This window comes from Cavia porcellus, unplaced genomic scaffold (assembly GCF_034190915.1).
Source record: "Cavia porcellus strain 051 isolate PalLab524CR breed Dunkin Hartley unplaced genomic scaffold, mCavPor4.1 scaffold_3, whole genome shotgun sequence".
Taxonomy (NCBI): Eukaryota; Metazoa; Chordata; class Mammalia; order Rodentia; family Caviidae; genus Cavia; species Cavia porcellus.
This window is the reverse complement of record NW_026947486.1, coordinates 36,606,733-36,625,903: the sequence shown is the minus strand read 5'-3', so window position 1 is coordinate 36,625,903 and position 19,171 is coordinate 36,606,733. Positions and strand designations below refer to the sequence as shown.

General features: G+C 38.5%; 1 protein-coding gene and 1 long non-coding RNA gene across 3 annotated transcripts in view; one reads left to right on the top strand and one right to left on the bottom strand.

The window, feature by feature from the left end:
* Window positions 1-3,213: 3,213 nt before the first annotated feature.
* On the bottom strand, window positions 3,214-12,951 carry LOC134475456 (uncharacterized). 2 transcript variants are annotated; one of them, XR_010046586.1, is made up of 4 exons: window positions 12,900-12,951; window positions 12,160-12,204; window positions 5,020-5,384; window positions 3,214-4,451 (listed from the first exon to the last, which is right to left on the bottom strand). It is a non-coding gene; the product is annotated as an uncharacterized LOC134475456 (long non-coding RNA). The 2 variants fall into 2 exon arrangements; XR_010046585.1 differs by lacking the exons at window positions 12,160-12,204; window positions 12,900-12,951 and having other exon boundaries at window positions 5,020-5,602.
* The window catches only part of P2ry4 (pyrimidinergic receptor P2Y4), a 54,959-nt gene continuing 40,233 nt past the window's right edge, over window positions 4,446-19,171 (top strand). The window contains 2 exon segments of the mRNA XM_063246041.1: window positions 4,446-5,086; window positions 13,597-13,679. The gene's annotated coding sequence lies outside the window, so the exon portion shown is untranslated.

Below are 19,171 nucleotides of genomic sequence, written 5' to 3'. Positions count from 1 at the left end.
CATAATCTATTGATAGAAACAATATTTTTGATGCCCAAGTATTTAAAAGGCACCAAGTAAAATTTGAATCCCTGAAGTGTATGCTAAGGAAAGTAATACAATAATATAACTACAGTCAAATCTCAATTCCCAGGGACAATTTCTAGCAAAAGCCTAAGAAATTCTGACTGATTCCCTTCACCTAAAGACAGACAAAGGAGCTACTTTGGGCTAAGTTACTCCCATCATCCCTTAAATTCCACTGAAGCAGAAAAATTAGCCTGACTATCAACGCCACAAAAAAGTTTGTGTTCTCTGGGAGTCTTTTTTTTTTATCACTACCAGGAATCGAACTCTTAACCACACGCTTGCAAGGCAGGCACTTATGCAGCTGAGCTAAATCCCCAGCCCTCCTTTCTCTGCTTGTGTATTCCCTACCCCAGCAAAGCTGGGAAGAGCATTCCCTTCTTGGACCAGAGGTGAAGTTACTTCTGGAACAAAGGCCAGAAACTGTATACCAGAAATAGCTATACACATGTGATTGATGACAAGTAAATGAAAATGAATTTGAAGCTAAGATGATTTCAGATCTTTATGCTCCAAGGTGGAAAGATGAACTTTGTGCTCCATGGTGGGGCCACCCTACAGTAGGACAAGGGAAGGTTATCCAAAAGAGAAAGTGGTGGGTAGAAGAGACAGTGTGATGGAAACATTATAAAAAGCAATGAATATTAATATATTTTTCACATTATTACCAGTTTGGGTTCTGGTCTCAGTAAACATACTGATGTCTTGTATTCTTTTATTGTAAGGAAAAAATTTTCTTTATTTCACATCCTGATTTTTAGGAAAACCAGAGATGGTCCTCTGGAAAAGGGTATGCCCTCCATTTGCCTTTAACTTCTTAGTGAGGATTTCCTTTTTAAGTCTAAGGACTTCTCAAGTCTTTTGAGCCAACAAAACAAACCATTTTAAACCTTGTCTATCATCAGTTAAGCAGAGTAGTTCTGTAGACTTGTCTGGACAAATGAGAACAATGGAAGGGCCCAGAAAATGGTAACCAAAATTAGTAGACAGGAGTAGATACTTGTGAAGTATAATGATGCTTCCTAGGGTCAGGAATTCTTGAAGCCTTAAACCCATAAACTTTCTGCTTTCTGACACTGATAACTTCTCTGAGTAAACAGCATTAGTAAACCTTCCCCATAGTGATTGAATCTGAGGTATGCCAGAAGGAATTGTACTTAGACCTATGTTGTTTAGATCAGTCTTGTTACCCACCAACATAATGACAATGTAGCATCTTGACCATACAGTTACCCACTTACCTATCTCCTTGAAAGCAATGATGTCTGCAAGAGAATATGTTGCAAAGATTAAACGTTTTTTGGAAGTTTGTAGAGAATAATTTTATCTAATTTAGACTTACCAATCTTTATTGCTTCCTTTGTAGCCCCTTTGTCAAATAGAACATCCTATAACTCACTTGTGCTATCATAGACAACCACTGCAATAGTTAAATCGCGATTGTAACTAGGCTGTAAGTTAAATTGCAGAATTAGGCTGCAAAATCACTCTTGGCTGGTTGTTTCCCATAACTGCAGCTAAACTTGCATGAAACAAATATTAAGGGGGAAGATGAGAAAAAATAGCAAAAAAACTAGCCTTTAAGAGCTAGAACCTAGATCTGGAACTTGAGCACTCTTAGAGGCTGACACAGGAGAATCACAAGTTCAAGGTTAGCCTGAGCTACTTAATGAGATTGTGTCTTTAAAAGAAAGATAGATGGAAGAATGTAGCTTAGTGAAAAGGCCCTAGGTTTAATCTCTAGTATCCAAAATCAGTCAATCAAAACTAGAACCTAAAAATCAAGGAAACTGGATCTCTGAAAAGTGGCTGCTATTGCCCCAAACCAAGTGGCCTACAGTTATAGGACAGGTCAAATCAAACCCAAGATACACTTGTCATTAATGAAGTACCCCATAGAACAGCAGATTTTAGGAGTCGCTGGATCTTAGACTTTATGTTACAGTTTGAGATAAATAAGGGCAGAGAAAATCAGAAACATCACAGCGCTTGGTAGTTGAGGGAAGCCATTTTGGAAAAGTGCTATCCTGTTAAGAATAAATCAAAAGGGGTTGAGGAATAGAGTTAATGGTATGAACTTTTAACACGTTTGGGCCCTCTAAGTGCATGGCAGGAAGCTAATTTCAGTAGTTGTCTGCAAAAGAGTCAGATACTCTCCGTGACCAGATAGACACACAGTTCCAATACCAAGCAGTTTTAGAACAAGAAGTAGACCATGCCCCTTAAGGAGGTTACTCTGGCTCAACTTCCTAGCACTTCCAATGAATGACTGAGGAAGAACTTTCCAAGTAAGCTGGTCAAGGAAAGTAGGAAAACTATTGTGACTAGTGGTGCTCACTTGGCAGGCACAGTTCAATCTCTCCTTGATGAAGCAGATGTGGATGAATGTCTTCAGCACTGTACAAGAGGGAGCTAAGTAGGACAATCCACTGATTTCTCCCCATCAGTCTCTGTGAACCTCTAACTGCAGCACATGTGCACCAAACTCTCAGGAGGAACTCAGTTTCCAGAACAAGGTCCCTTCCTATTCTACCATTCAACCTTCCTATCCCCAAAACCTAACCCAGGTCCCCACTGACTGCTCTGCCCTCCCGGAATATCAATCTAGACTAGCACAGAGCCTGGTATTGGTGTTTCATGGTGGTCTCCAGGCAAAAACCTATCTTGCTCTGTTCCAGCTCTCATGGGGTGCAAAAACAGGCTACAACAGGTAAGTCAGGTAGGGTTGAGATGAGAGTAGGGAGGAAAAACTAGTTTCCCACATTTGGCCCTTTGCCACTTGCTGTTTCTCTGGTCTCAGTGGACATCAAACCCAGGCCTAGGCATGGCCAGGCCCTCTTATTTCATTCCCGGGGCTATTGCAGTGCCACAACCTAGTGTTGGTGCTTGGAGCAGTGGCGGCAGTAGGGTGATCCCAGGAGTGGGGTGGTGGAGTGGGGACAGGGATGGCCACACCCAGAGAGAAAGCTGAAGGATGCACAGAAGGAGGACGAGCGAGTAGCAGTGCCAGAGGGAAGTCTGAGCGCACACAGAGGAAAAGTACTTGCTAAAGGTAATATAATCACGGAGGTGGGGAGGGGGAAATTGGAAAGGAAGGCTCATTCTCAGTATTCTCCAAGGTGAAGAAATAGCAAAGAAAGCCATAGGCACATTTGAACAAAAGCGTTTATTAGAGCGTTACAGTGAGGGTTCCCATACAGAGGGGCGGCAGATCTTGGCACCTCAGCTCTCCTCATCACCCTCCGCCGCCAAAGTTTTCTGGCTCTTTGCCCTGCTTTGCTCCTGCCAGGTAAACTCCTCGATGACTATGTTCTCAGAGCTTCCAGCAGGGGAGAATGAAGGATTAGGAGTCTCATTCATTACCTTCTTCTGACCCCCAGAGAAGAGATCCCTTCCCTGCTTCTCAGCTCAATCTCAAGGCCTCCTCTCAGTTGCACCCCAACCCCACCCCACCCCATGGGCCACACTGGTTTCTGACTTTTTCCCTCTCAACTCTCCCAACACAAAAGTCCCCTAGGAATGCTACAAGAGAAGAACAGAGAGTGGGATGGAAGGATGGGATGGGAGAATGAAAGAAGAAAGGGAAAGGGGAAATAGAAAGTATGAAGGAAAAGGATGATTCCAAAAAGAGCAGGGGTGGAGGGTGGGGGGTGTTGAAAGGGAAAAGACTACACATGAAAATAACTTAGTTGTGACAGAAAGCTAAACTGTATGTTTCCTCTGCACATATATGGAAAGCAATAGCCTGGGGAAGACTACATTTCTATTGCCATCAAATGCAGAGTAGTGATGAGGGCTCCCAAGCTTATTTCCTTACCCAGCGGCCTCTGAAGCAGACATAGGGAGGGAGGAAAAAGTGGAGTTTAAGCTGATAAGGCTTCAGTTCTCTGAAGAAAAGTTTTTACTCTTTCCCTTCCCTTTTTGAATCCTTCCCCTCCTGCACAAACTACCTAAAACCCCATACACCCATCCTGCTTACTGACATACCATCTCTACCCAAACTTAGTCTTCACGTCACAAGGTCAGAGGCTCTCAGTCTCCAAACCTCAAGACAATCGATCCTGTGAGTCCTGCCTGATGACTCACCGTGAGATGGCTTTGGATGCATCAGGATCAGGGGCAGCTCAATGCCAACATCACTGTAACGATTCCCAAGGTAGATTTACTGACATCACTACAAACCCAGTCACCAAACTGTCCTCCCTTAGTTTTCCAGTTGTAGGGTGCCGGCAGGTTCTTCCTAGTCAAGAATACTTCTTAGAGAATACTTCTTAGAGATTTTCTCCTCCAGGTTTTCAGCACAGAAACCAAGAATACTTCTTAGAGATTTTCTCCTCCAGGTTTTCAGCACAGAAACTCTTCACTTCAAAGACAACCCCACAAGCCTGTAAAGAGGATAGGGCAAAGAGAACTCATTTCCAATGCTGTTCATCCATTCTCTGTGGGCTATCTGAAAATGCATAGACTCATCCCTTAGCTGTCTGTTTCTCTAGTCTTGTCTGTCTGTACCTCTGTGCTTCCCTGGCACTACTTGTTTGCCATTCTGCCATAGATTCCATCTGAAATGACCCCCAAAGGTCCATGTGTCAATGGGTTGGTTGCCAGGCTATGGCACTATTTGGAGGTGGTGGAACATTGAAGAGGTTGGTTCTGGTTGGAGGAAGTTTGTACTCTCCAAAGAGGTATGATTGGGACTCTACTCCCTTTCTGTTGTTTTTTTTTTTTTTTTTTTTTTTTTGTTTGTTTGTTTCCTGGCCACCATGACATAAATAGGCCTCCTCTACCACATGCTCCCATCATCAAAGCAGCTAGGCCACATGACCATGTACTGAAACCTGTGAATCTGTGAGCCAGAATAAATCTTTTCTCTTTTTAAATTGATTATCTCAAGTATTTTGTTACAGTGCTAGAAAGCAGACCATCATGTCCTTTTTCTCAGAACCCAGACCTCACCTTTGGGACCTGGCTGCAGTGTCACTGAACAATGTAGTTTGGCAACCATCTAGGGAACCAAAATGAGGTCAGTGAAAGAAGAAAAAGGACTCCTCTCTTCTGTTCTTCTTTAGCTTTTTCTTTTAATCTTCCCTGGAAACCTTGCCCAGGACTTGGGTCAGTACTTGCAGGGTAAAGGGGTAGGCATTGTCTCCCAGCTTGTACAGCAGTCGCTCCTGTAAGACTGTGAGAGGCACCTGGAGGCTGTTGGACTCAACTGGAACCGCTTGCAGAGTCTGTACATAGCATATCTTTGTAGAATGTTAGACCAATAACATCCAAGTCATCATGGCCATAGCAAAAAGCACATATCAACATGACAAACACTATAGGCAAAGGAAGAAGAGAATGACCTGTCACCCTTGAATGGAAAGGGGAAATCTTAAGTGGGTCATAGGAAGACAAAGAGAGGCAATGTAATACACTGTAATGGTATGATAATTAAGAAAAATAACAATAAATTTGACTAACAGTAAAAGTTTAAATTCCTTTATATTAAAAGTTTTAAAAAGAAAGAAAAGAAATCCAGAGAGAAAATATTTGCAACATGTATAGCAGACAAAAGTTTAGCATCTGAAGTAAAGAAGTATCAATAATAATAAACTAGTAATTCTAATAATATAAATATTTAAATAAAGTGTTATAATAATTAAATACACTAATTACTATTACTAATGTAAAAATGTTCAAAGAATGTGAATAAGATCTTTGCAAAAGGATAAAGTAGAATAGCCAGTAACATGAAAATATGTAGTCAGTCTCACTAGTAATCAAGTAAATGGAAATTAAAACCACAATGAGATAACATTTCATATCCATCAAATTGTCTATAATTATGATATCTGAATGCTGAGTATTCATGAGTATGTGGAGCAATTATAGTTCTTATGTACTATTGGTGAGCGTACACAATAACTCAGCCACTTTGGAAAATTGGCAATATCCAGTAAAATCGAATCTGCTCCTACTTTAAGAATTCTACTACATTAGAGTAGCTCGTTCTCACATTTAAAGGAAATACATAGTAGACTGCCCATAACTTCAATGTTTTCCAGAACATAAAATGCAAAATGATGTAAATATTTATCAACAGAATGGGTAATAAATTTATAGACTATTACAATTGAATATGAAACAGAAGTTAAAATAAATTAGAGCTTCATGTAGTGCCTCCAAAATTTAGATAGCTATTAAGATAGCTGTTGGGATGGTATCAAAATAGCTATAGTTTAAGAGGTGATTGGTTATGAGGATTTTTTTCCCTTGTGAATGGAATTAAGGTCCTTATGAAAGAAGCTTCATGCAACATTTGACCTTCTTGATGATCCACCTCCTGCCATGTGAGAACAGACACAATGCTCCTCCCCTCTGGTAGAGGCAGCAATAAGGCACCATCTTCAAAGCATACAGAGGCTGTCACCAGGCAGTTGAATCTGCTGGTTGCCTTGATCTTGGACTTCTCAGCCTCCATAACTCTGAGAAATAAATTTCTGTTCTTTAGAAATTACACAGGCTTAAGTACTTTGTTATAACACAAATGGACTAAGATGTGTATTGACATGGTTATAAAGTTTTTGAGTATAGAGTATAAAAAAGCACTAGCACCAGAATTATATACACCGTATATTACTATTTACATAGAGTTTAAAACCATGTATGCAGAGAAACATTAAAGTTGTTCACAGATACGTATGTATAGAAAAGCAATGTAGAAACATCATGGGAATAATACACACCAAATTGGGGTTAGTGTTTACCTGGTGTGGGGAAAGAAAGATGAAGGAAGGAGAAAGGAAGATAAGTTTAGGGAAGGGCACACAGGAGGCTAGCTTCAGTTGAATTCTGTACTCTTCAAAAGCAAAAAAATGGGTACAGATACTCATTATATAGTTCTCTGTGTCATTTTTTATAATTTAAAAAATAATATTTAGGGTCCAAAGCTAAGCATGGTAGTGCATGCCTATAATCCCAGCTCTCTAAGAGACCAAGGCAGGAGAATCACAAGTTCTAAGCCCAACCTGGGCAATTTAGCAACTTAGTGACACCCTGCCTCAAAATAAAATATTAAAAGCACTAAGGGAGCCTGCTGTGGTGGCTTCTGCCTGTAATCTCAACACTTGGGAGCCTGAAGCAGGAGGATTGCCATAAATTCGATTGCCTACCTGTGTTGCAAAATGAGACATTGTCTCATACCCCCTGCAAAATGATGGAGATGTAGCTCAGTGAAAAGCTCTACATTAAATTCCCATTCCAGCAAACTAACTATAACTTAATTAATTAAAGATTTAGGGTCAGAATACCTGGGCTTGAATAAGACTTTTACAAATTCTTTGAATTCTCTGGGCCTCAGTTATTCTGCTTGTCAACAGCAGCTGTACTAGAAGCTTTATGTTATTTAGATTTCACAACAATCCTCTATTATTATTAGCACTTTGATGGTATGTTAAATGAACCCAGAAGCAGTTAAGGATTACAACACACATCTGCCTGACCCCCAAAGCTTAGATTCAAGGATGCCCAGCTTCATTTCAATCAGAATACTTGTGAACAATTGTTGTACAGTTATAAGAAATTCCTTTGGTAACTGTACAGTGATTGTAGATATGGATGATGATGATGATGGTGACAATGACAGGAATCTTGTCAGCAATTGAACAGTTATGAACTTGTACTTTGTAGCCAGTATTTAAGATTAGAGTCAGATAGAAAGCCTCTGAAATTCATTAATTGAGGTAGGGTGAGTTAAATAAATATGCTCCCAAGGCCAAGTGACAGAAAATGAAGCAATGAAAGATGTGAAACAGTGGTGAGTATTTTTATTTTATCCAGGTCCCTCCCAAGTGAAAGAAAATTACCAGTAACTACACCTGAGTAGAAAGCAAGTTATTGTAGTATTTTTTAAAGATCAATATACTGAATGTCATATCTGCTTTTAAAATTAAGAATAAGGAAAATGAATCTATATTAAAATGTAACAGATTGAAAGTAATGATAACTTTTATTTATAAGGATTGGAATGACAGGCAACCTGGTATACTGCAAGAGGGAGAGTTAATTGATACAAACCTTTTGGTAGCCAAATAAGCTTAAAATGTATGATGCCTTTTGAGTATTAATTCAGTTTCTGAGCATTTAGACTGAAGGAATTAAGGGATAATACACATATGTTAGGATGTGCCTTATGAAGTTGTTCATAACAGTTTTCATGAAAAATGAAAACAAAATGAATGTCCAGCAATTGAAAATTGTAAACACAGTTTTTCTTTCTCTCTTTCTTTCTTTCTTTCTTTCTTCCTTCCTTCCTTCCTTCCTTTCTTCCTTTCTTTCTTTCTTTCTTTCTTTCATACTGAGGATTGAACCCTAGATTTTCGCACTGAACTATACCCCCAAACTTTTTAAAACATTTTTTTCATTTTGAGACAGTATCTCACTAAATCGCTAAGTTGCCCAGGCTGGGCTTGAACTTGTGATCCCTCAGCCTCAGCCTCCTAAAATACTGGAACTACAGGCATTTGTACCATATCCTGCAGATTTTTACATATTGATGTAGGTTTAAAAGGTTATGAAATATTATTTACAGTATAATATCTTTAATAAAAATATATGCAATTTGAACAGAAAATGTGATAAATAAGAACTATAATATCAATAGTGATTATCATGAATGAAGATGATAGGATTACAGTCTCTTTCTCCTTTATCTGTGTTTTCCAATTTTAGTATATGTGTTGCTGAAGTGAGCGCTGCCTGTATTTTCTAATTTTTCTATAGTGAAGACAATTTACAGAAGATACGACAAATAAATTCACCTTGTTTCTCAAATATGGTCAATTAAAGTGAAAGAAGGGCAAGAGAAAGAAAAGGAAAAGGAAAGGGAAAGACGAGAAAGAGATGGACAAGAGGTGGCTGTGGGTATGGGGATGTAGCTCGGTGACAGAGCATATGGCTAGCATGCAAGAGGCCCTACATTCCATCATCAGCACCAACAAAAATCGGTGGCTGGAAGAAGGAAGGAAATGAAAGAAATGTGGAATGAGACAGGAAGAGTTCACAGGGTAAGGCAGAAGAAAGTCTTGTGGCCCAAGAGGTGAGGGTGCTAACCAGATGAATTACTCTTACTCACTTTGTCTGCTTGTGTAGGGAGGGCTGTAAAATAAGTCCTCAGCTGTCATGTAAATGCTCACTGGCTCTTTAGCAGCTTAGAATCATCTTTATTGGTGCTAGGATATAGCTTGATTTTTACTAATTATTTTTGTGGTACCAGGGTTTGAAACAGGGCCTTCAAAACTGAGCTACATCACCAATTTTTTAAATTTTGAGATAGGGTCTCATTAAATCACTAAAATTGCCAGGTGGGGCTCAAACTTGCAGTCTTCCTGCTTCAGCTTCCCAGAGTGCTGAGATTACAAGCATGCACCACCATGCCCAGCTAGCTGGTGTTTATATTCTTTTAATAGCCAACATCTGGGAAAAAGGAACATTTCTCCACTGTTGCTGGGAGTGTAGACTGGTGCAGCCACCATGGAAATCAATATGGAGATTCTTCAACAAACTAGGATTGGAAGTTCCATTCAATTCAGCTATTCCCCTCCTGGGTATTTTCCCATAAAAATTGAAAAATTCATGTCATAGTCATATATGTACACCCATGTTTATTTTTTTTGTACACTCATGTTTATAGCAGCACAATTTGTAATAGCTAAGTCTTGGAAACAACCAAAATGCCCATCAACCGCAAAGTGGATGAAAAAGATGTGGTATTTTTATACAATGGAATACTACTCAGGTATAAAAAAGGATGATCTTTAGGCCTTTATAGGTAAATGGAGGCAACTTGAGACTACCTAAGTGAAATAAACAAGACTCACATTAGTAAATATCACATTGTGTCTCTAGTGTAAAAAATAATAAAAACTGAAAAAGTAATAAGATCCAAAATGTATAATAGATATTGTAAAAATGAAAGGAAGGAAAGTGCTCTAACGGATATAACTGTAAGTGTGTAAAATAGATAACCATATTACTAAGTTTTCATTGCATCATTGAACAGAATGATTTGCACTGTCAGTGTTTGAGTGTCTATGTACTTTTTATGCTTTGATTTTGTAACTTGAACAAATTTTTTAAGACGACCATGTGTGATATATCAATTAGCGATTTCTTAGTGTTAATTTTTCTTTTTTTAATTCTATTCTAACTTTTTTCTATTTTGTTTTTTTAAATAAAAAAGAAAAAAGTCAACGTCTATTCTAGTGTTATTTATATTTGTTTTAGTATGCAACTAATATATTTTAATGTTGCAAATATCAGAAAATACAACCAAAAACAGAAAACAAACCTCTACCATAACACATCATATTCTAGAGATAACTGCTATTAATATCTCCTGTGTATATGCCCAAGGTTGTTTTGTTTCTATAACTGAACACAAGGCCACTTTAGATATTGATGCCATTTTTCTCATTTCCTTTTTGAGTTGAATTTCTGTCTAGGCTGGGCTCAAACCTTCCATCCCCCTGTCTGTGTCTGCTGAAGTAGTCAGGTCACAGGTGTGTGCCACTACACCTAGTTAACTAACATTTTCCTTAAAATTATTTAATTATTTAAAACTAAAGATTCATTTCCATGGGTTATTCCAAAGATTTTGTAGAAATGCAAAAAAACTGATTTAGGTATTAGAAACATGGAAAACTGATTTAGGTTTTAGAAATATAAAGTTCTTGAGAACCTTAAGGAAACTGGTTAATTCGTGACTATATGAACCTTAAATGTCTTTTGATATTTAAAACCTGCTAGATTGCTTATCCACTCTGCTCCATTTGAGAGATCAAGGCTACTTTAAGCCTCAGTATCCAAAGGTTACATCTGAACAAGTGTTCATCAACTTGTTCTGAACCTTTTCCAAATCAAATCCAATTTTCAGTTTAGTTGGCTCCCAGTGGGGCTAATCCATAGTGAGAATTACAAGAAAAAAAGGCAATGAAAAATATTTCAGTATAATCTTGATCTATAGTATTGCTGCCAAAGTAGTATTTCTTACTGTTGTTTCCTGTGGTTATTTCTCTCCTCTTCTCTCTCTCTCTTTCTCTCTCTGTCTCTGTCTCTGTCTCTCTCCCCTCCCCCATTTTTAAGGAAAGGTTAGGCAGTTTCCCTACACAAAAAATAGAGCTGGAAAGACGTATCAGAGGTTGCAAAATGGCAGCCTGAGGGTCACATTTAGCCTACAGAAAAAAAGTATTTTAATCTATTCAGGCTATTAAAAATCTTTTAATCTGTTGCCAACATTTGAAAATCAGGAAATTTGCATGAAAATATATATCTCTGATATACTAGATCATTCCACAAACAGTCTAAACTCATTGATCAATAACCAAGCGGACACCACCACCAATAATGGAAACAATCAGAAATTTTAGAAAGAATTTATTTTAGTATATTCCTGATGGCTTGAACCACCAGTAGGACATATATAACTGTCCTATTAGGTGGCTTGTAACACTGGCAGTACAAAGAGATCTAGTCACTTTTATTGTTATTTTTACTAACAAAATTATTAAAAAGCCACTTGATGGAACAGTCATGCATGTATCACCCTGGTGGTTCAAGTTGCCTTGCAGTGAGACAATTACAACCCTGTCATGAACATACTAATTTCAGAACACATGTAAGTTTTGTATAATTTTGATAGATAAATTTTTTTTATTTATGCTTTAGATATATACATTTTTGGGGGAAGTAGCACCACGATCTTTTCTGACTTTGAGTGTTTAAAGGTTTTATTCTGAGTTTCATTTCCATCACTTTCTAATTTTTCAGTACTGGAGATGAAACCCTGGCCCTCGTGCATGCCAGACAAGTGTTCTATCACTGAGCTACATCCTCAACCCTCCAGTTCTTATTGAAAAATCAAAAAGTTTGGCTATATTGAGCTGGATTTCTTAGTTTTCACCCTCCACTGCACAAGGCATTCACAGTTCTGCCACTTTCTTTTTTCCTTCTATACTTCTGTCCTAATCCACTGTTTCAGATTGCCTGTCTGACATATGACATTTCAGTTTGAAACCCGTGAAATAGCAGAGTCTAGTAAGGTTTTCCACTTACTCTTTCGACCTTTTAAGTAATCAAGGTCAACCAGGATCACACCATCTGCAGAAAGAGGGAGAGATGGCACTTTGGTCAGAAAGTGAAACAAAGGATGATCTCTGAAATAGTCTTTCCCTCTCTTCCCTTCAACTGGCCTCCTTTTTCTACATGGTTCCTCTGGGTATTCTTTTACTCCCTGGTTTTCATTTCCTTCTAGGGTCTTGCACTCACTGATCAATGGGGTTCCACTGTGTCCATGTGATCCATAAAGTCACGTTTCCATAGGTAGATTGAGAACTGTGGTGGAACAATCTCCCATGTCAGTCTCATAATCATTTTTGTAATGAATCTCATGAAACTTCCAAACCAAACCCCTAAAACCTTAAAGAATGTGCCCACGTTTCCCTTTCACCCTCTCATTTACCCAGCTGGGCCACGTTCTCTTACCTTCCCATTGGAACTGGTCTTCTTAAACACCCTTTGGGGAGAAAGCCAGAAAGAGGGAGGGGAGATTGGGAGAGGAAGACAAAGGAAAGGAAGTAAGAGAAAAGAAGAGAAAGTGTGGAGAAAAGGAAATATTCCCAGGGTTAGAACTGGCTACAAGAGCATGTGTGGAGAAAAGGTAGAGGCAATCAGGGTAGAGTTTAAAGCCACAAGTTGGTAGGAGGTTTGAAATCCCTTGGCCCCAAAGGTAAATACTAGAGTTTGGGTAGAACGCAGTTCACAGTTTCAGAGTATTAGAAGTAGCTCCTACTTACTTGGAGATGTTGGCCATGGAATCAATGCTGAGCCTTTTTTTTTTTTTTTTTTGAGCTGAGTGACAAAGAATAAAGCTGTGTCATTTGTTTCCTATTCTCCTAACTTGTCTGCAGTATACCATCCAAACTCACCTAGTGTGATGGACTTCCCCTTGTTATACAGATATCTCACAACCATCAAAGGTTTCCCATTCTCCCTCGTACCAAAGTTGCTTCTTCAGCTAAGCTTTTAACTATCCCAGACAAGGGGAAATCCTCTTATCTATCTTGTACAAGTTATGATAAACTATATTATCTATTCTCTAAAGAAGTATGGACTTTGTGGAATGACTGGAGCACTGTTGAGAGATTACATAGAGAATGAACTTGTCTGGAAAAGTGTGAGGAAAATGTGTTTCTTGGGCTAGACAAGGCTGGAAATCACCTGGCATGCAGTAGGTGCCAAGACATGTTTGTAATATACATAAATCAAGATGAACAAATGAATTAATTTGTGCTCCTGTAATAGACTGGAACCCTGAGTGCACTTCGTGATGACCTTGACCTTCAGCTAAGCAGAAAGAAAAAGGGGCGAGGAGAGAAAGTGTAGGAGAGAAGGGGCTGCTACCTTCATTTTTGTGGTGCTGATTGTGAAAACCTCTATGGAAGTTGAAAACCTTTCTTAAACTTACTCATCCTTTCTCATTAACTTTTTCAGATCTACACCTTTATCTTGACATCTCGCCAAATGCTGTGGAACCTTAGAAGGAGGAAGATGTCTTTCGAGTGCTTTCCTATGAGGTATACTAGGCCTAGTTGAAGGATGATCTTAGAAGAGCTTCTAGGTCTCTCTACCTGAATTCCTGCTGCTATGTCAGGAAATATGCCTCTCAACATCCCCCCAACATATTAAGCAGATGCTAAGAGCAAGATGTGTGGGGATTAAAATGGGCTAGAGGAAGTAGCCCTTGAAATATTACCTGGAAGAGAGGTGAAGTTCACATCAGCCTCCAGCTCTGGTTGCTGTTCTTGCCTCCCCAGCCTCTTATATTCACGGTCCTCAGAGTGTTTAGATGGGTGGGAGTCAGAGATGAACAGAGTTTGGAGGAGGAGGGGATGAAATGCTGCTATAAACAGCTCAGGTGCCAACTTAGAAAGCAGATTAATGGTTATAAGATTAGCGGCTAGAAGATTATCAGGCTATTGGTGCTAGAACAGGGTGGGAGTAAGGGATTCTGATGATATTATAGGTGGGAGAATTTAAGGGGGGAAACTACCTGGTTTTGGCCTTGTGAACTCTTGAACTGGAGGGCTGGGTTCAACATGGACTTGGAGGCCTTAAAGGTGAATCATAATGGGGGACAGAAATAGAAGGGTTCAAAGCATATATACTTCTGAAAGAAAAAGTTTGTATCATATTCCAGTCTCTGTATATATTATTGATCAGATATTCCAGGCCACATAAAAACCAAGGATATAGAAAGAATACCCCTTCTCTAGACTCCACCCCCCCCACACACACATGGGACTTTGGATTCTTGAAACTGATAAATATCAGAAACACTGATTATCCCACATAATATGCATGGCAGGAGATAATCTCCAGAAGATTTGGGAAAGCAGCCAGGAGCTGAATGTAATAAATCATAAATAGGCATATATGTGAGATTTAAACTCTACTTTTTGCTAGAGAAGGTACCAAGTAGGGAAGGATCTCCTGACAGGACAGTAAATTACAATTGGAGGGAACAGGCAATTGACTTCCATATCATCTGCACCTAGAGTAACTCCCCCTTCCCCTTGCCCCACCTCTTGCTTCTCTCCAATCACTAAGTCCATGATCTAAGCAGCTTCCTTTGCCTTGTGTGACTGCTCATCAAATTAGAGATATTTCTGTCCCTGCAACTGTCAGGACCCCATGATGGCAAGGACAACAGCAACAACAAGGCCACTCCTTCACTGTCCTTCCCATAGGACTCAGGCTTACACTTTGTCAGCATGAAGAACTTAGAGACTGAACCTCAAAGCTCTATAGGATCCAGGACTTTGGCCTCTTTTGCTTCCCCTTACAACTGTCTGTAGTCCTCATCTACAGTCACAGCTCTTGATCCCTGCCATGGGGTATACAACCCTCCAAGGATGGCTATGGCTGTGGCTCAGAGGGATGTTGCAAGGTTTTCTCTAATTCCTGTTCCTCACTGAGGGCCATAGACAGCAACCTTGTAATCTCTTTGCCCAGTTTACTGGGTCAGCCCCTACATTCCTGACCAATATGCACCCCGTGGCCTTGTCAGTTAACTTCCACTCTCTTTCTCTTTCTCAAGGATTCCCAGAAGGATCTAGAAGCCCAGATCCTTTAGGCTAGAAGCCCAGAGTTGGATAAAAATTAATGCTAGGCATTTGGGAAAGATTCAAATACTTGCCAAGGTTGGGGACAGTAGGGAGGTGAAAGGTCAGAATGAGTCTATTTTTAGACTAATTTTCACCAGACCCACAGTTGTGCCTGCCTCCCATCCAGATACTTACCCCTCTTGTCAGTCAGACCCATGGTTCCCCTCAGTAGGAAGAAAGTAGATCTGCTAGGTCTTTAGCTCTTTATTATGATGGAACTTAAAACATGTCTTTTCCAGGAGTAAGTGCATTTCTTTTTTAATTAGTAGACACAGTAAGTCCCTGTTCCATTCTGGGAAAATTGTTCATAAGTCAAATTCATCCATGAGCCAACAAAGTAAGTCTTTATAGAGCACACTGAAAGTTTGCAACTCGAATATTTGTAAGATGAGGACTTACTGTATTACTAACACAGAATGAGATTCATTTTGGTATATTGGTACATGCATAAGACATTATGATTATTTTCAGTGTATTACAATTTTCCCTGTATAGATCTTACACTTCTTTTGTGAGAATAATTCATAAATATTTCATTTTTTGGGTTGCTGGTGTGAAGGGTGTGGCTTCTCTTATTTGTCTCTCTGATATTTTGTTGTTAGTGTATAGGAATGCTATTGATTTTTGAGTATTGATTTTGTATTCAGCTACGTTGTTGAATTTATTTATTACAATTAGGAGTCTTTCAATGGAGTTTTTGGGGTCTTCTAGATAGAGTATCATATCATCTGCAAACAATGATAATTTATCTTCTTTTCCTATCTTTACTGTTTTTATTTCTCTACAATTGCTCTGCCTAGTATTTCCAGTACTATATTAAATAGAAGCGGTGATAAGGGACATCCTTGTCTTCTGCCTGATTTTAAGGTAAAGGCCTTTAGTATTTGGCCATTTGGTATGATACAGGCTGTTGGTTTGTCATAGATGGCCTTTATCATATTGAGGTAAAGACTGTCTATTCCAATTTTCACTAAGGTTCTTATAACGAACGAATGTTGGACCTTATTGAAAGCTTTTTCTGCATCTATAGAAATAATCATGTGATTCTTACTTTTGGCTTTATTGATATGGTGGATTACATTTATTGATTTATGTATGTTGAATCATCCTTGCATGCCTGGGATGAAAACCACTGGGTCATGGTGTATAGTCTTCTTTATGATTTGCTGGATCCTATTTGCCAATATTTTATTGAGGATTTTTGCATCTGTGTTCATTAGGAAGATTGGCCTGTAGTTCTGATTTTTAGTTGGTTCTTGCTCAGGTTTTGGTAGTAGAGTAATATTTGCTTCCAGGAATGACTTAGGAAGGATTTCTTCCCTTTCGATTTCATTGAAGAGTTTGAGGAGTGTCGGCATTATGTTTTCTTTGTATTTCTTGTAGAATTCCTCAGTGAATCCATCTGGGCTTGGGCTCTTCTTTGTAGGTAAGGACTTAATTATATTTTCAATTTCATTAATAGAAATTGGTTTATTCAGCAGTTTTACATCTTTTGACCTAGCTTTGGTACTTCATATGTTTCTAGGAATCTGTCTATTTCTGCTGTGTTTTCAAACGAATGAAAGCAGAGGATTTCAAAATAGGTGTTGATAATCTTCTGTATTTCTGTAGAGTCTGTAGTGATTTCACTTTTTTCATTCCTTATTGCATAGATTTGAGCTTTTTCTTTTCTTTTTAAAATAAGGTTGGCCAAACACTTACCAATTTTATTTATTCTTTCAAAGAACCAACTCTTTGATTCTTTGGATTGTTTTCTTAGTCTCTGTTGCATTATTTTCTACTGTGATTTTTATAATTTCCTCCCTTCTTTTGGCTTTGGGCTTGACTTGCTCTTCTTTTTCTAGCTGTTTGAGGTGTAGCACCAGGTTATTTATTTGTATTCATTTTGTTTTCCTGATGTGGGAACTCAGTTCAATAAATTTTCCTCTGAGGACAGCTTTCATTGCATCCCACAGATTCCAGTAAGTTGTATTTGAATTTTTGTTTGTTTGTAGGTATTGTTTAATTTCTTCTGTAATTTCCCCTGTTACCCACTGATTACTCAAGAGTGTGTTATTCAGTTTCCATGCGTTTGTGGGATTTTTGCAGTATCTTTTTCATTAGTTTCTCATTTCATGGCACTATGATCTCATAACATGCATGGGATAATTTCAGCTCTTTTGCATTTATTTAAATATGTTCTGCGGGCTAGTATATGGTCTATTTTAGAGAATGTCCCATGTACTGCTGAGAAGAACGTGTATTCTGATATTGTTGGATGGAACACTTGGTATATGTCTATAAAGTCCATTTATTCACAGGTGTGATTCAGTTCTGTTATTTCTTTGCTGATTTTTCTGTCTTGTTGATCTGTCCCTTGGTGTCAATGGTGTGTTAAGGTCTCCTGTTATAATTGTGTTATTGCTTATTTGATTTTCCATTTCTGTTAATACTTGCTTTATATAACTGGGGTGCTCTGGAATTTGGTGCATATATATTTAAGATTGTTATCTCTTCTTGAAGTTTTCCCCTAACCAATATGTAAAGACCTTTTTTATCTCTTCTGATCATTCGTGGTTTGAAGTTCACATTGTCTGCAAACAGAAGAGCTACCCCTGCGTTTTTTGGGTTCCTGTTGCATGAAGTATTGTTTTGCATCCTTTGACTTTCAGTCTGTGGATTTCCTTTTGGGTTAGATGGGTTTCTTGTAAACAGTATATGGTTGGATGTTGTTTCTTGATCGATTCTGACAGTCTACTTCTTTTACTTGGTGAACTGAGACCATTTATGTTAATGGTTATAACTGTTATACATTGGTTTATTGCTGACATGTTATCTTTTTTTGCATCTCTATCTTTCTGTTCTGTTTAATTGTCTTTGCTTAGTGGTTTTTTCCTAAGTGTATCTAAACTGTCTTTCAGTATTCTTTGCAAGGTTGGCTTGGTGCTCATGAAGTTGTTCAGCTGTTCTTTGTCATGGAAGTATCTTATTTCTCCATCAGTTTTGAAGGACAGTTTTGCAGGGAACAGTAGTCTAGGTTGTGAATCCTTTTTCTTTAGGATCTGAAAGACTTCACTCCATGCTCTTCTTGACTTCATTGTTTGTGCTGAGACATCTGCTGTGATTCTGATAGGTTTTCCTTTATAGGTGATCTGTCTTTTCTCTCTGACAGCTTTTAATATTCTATTCTTATGGTGGATTTCTGGGATGGTGATTATTATATGTCTGCGTGTAGTTTTATTTTGGTTATGGCTATTTGGAGTTCTGTATGCCTTTCTGATCCTAATGTCAGTTTCCATTCTCATGTGTGGGAAATTTTCAGCTATTACTGCTCTGAATGTCCTCTTGACATCCTTTATATTGTCCCCTTCTTTTTCATTTATCCCTATCAATCTTCTATTGTTCTTCTTTGCATCATCTTGCAGCTGTTGAATTGTTATTTCCTGCTTCCTTGTTATTTTTAAAAGGTCTCTCCTTTCCTGTTCACTAGATTCAATCTTGTCTTTGAGGTCTGAAATTTTGTCTTCACTTTCATTGAGGCGGTTTTTACAACTTTCAATGGAATTTTTTATTTCCTGTATATGTCTTTGCATCTGCTTAATGTGTTCTGCTTGTTTCTTATATTGTTGATCTAGGGATTCTCTCTTTTGGTTTTGTTCCTCCAATTTTTTAACTGTGTCGTCTTTAGTCATGTTCAGCATCTCTTTCATGTCTTCTATCGTTTCTTCTTTTACCTGGGAGATTATTTCTAGTTTGAGTTCCTTTAAAGCTTCCTGGAGTTGCTTCTTTATTTCAGTTGCTATTATTTCAGGTATTTCAGGTATAAGGCACATATTTTCTTCTATGTACGTGGCTCCTAAGGTTTCTTGGGATGGGCTGGTGTTTTGAGATTTGATTTTGGTCTTTTGTTTTGTCATTCTCCT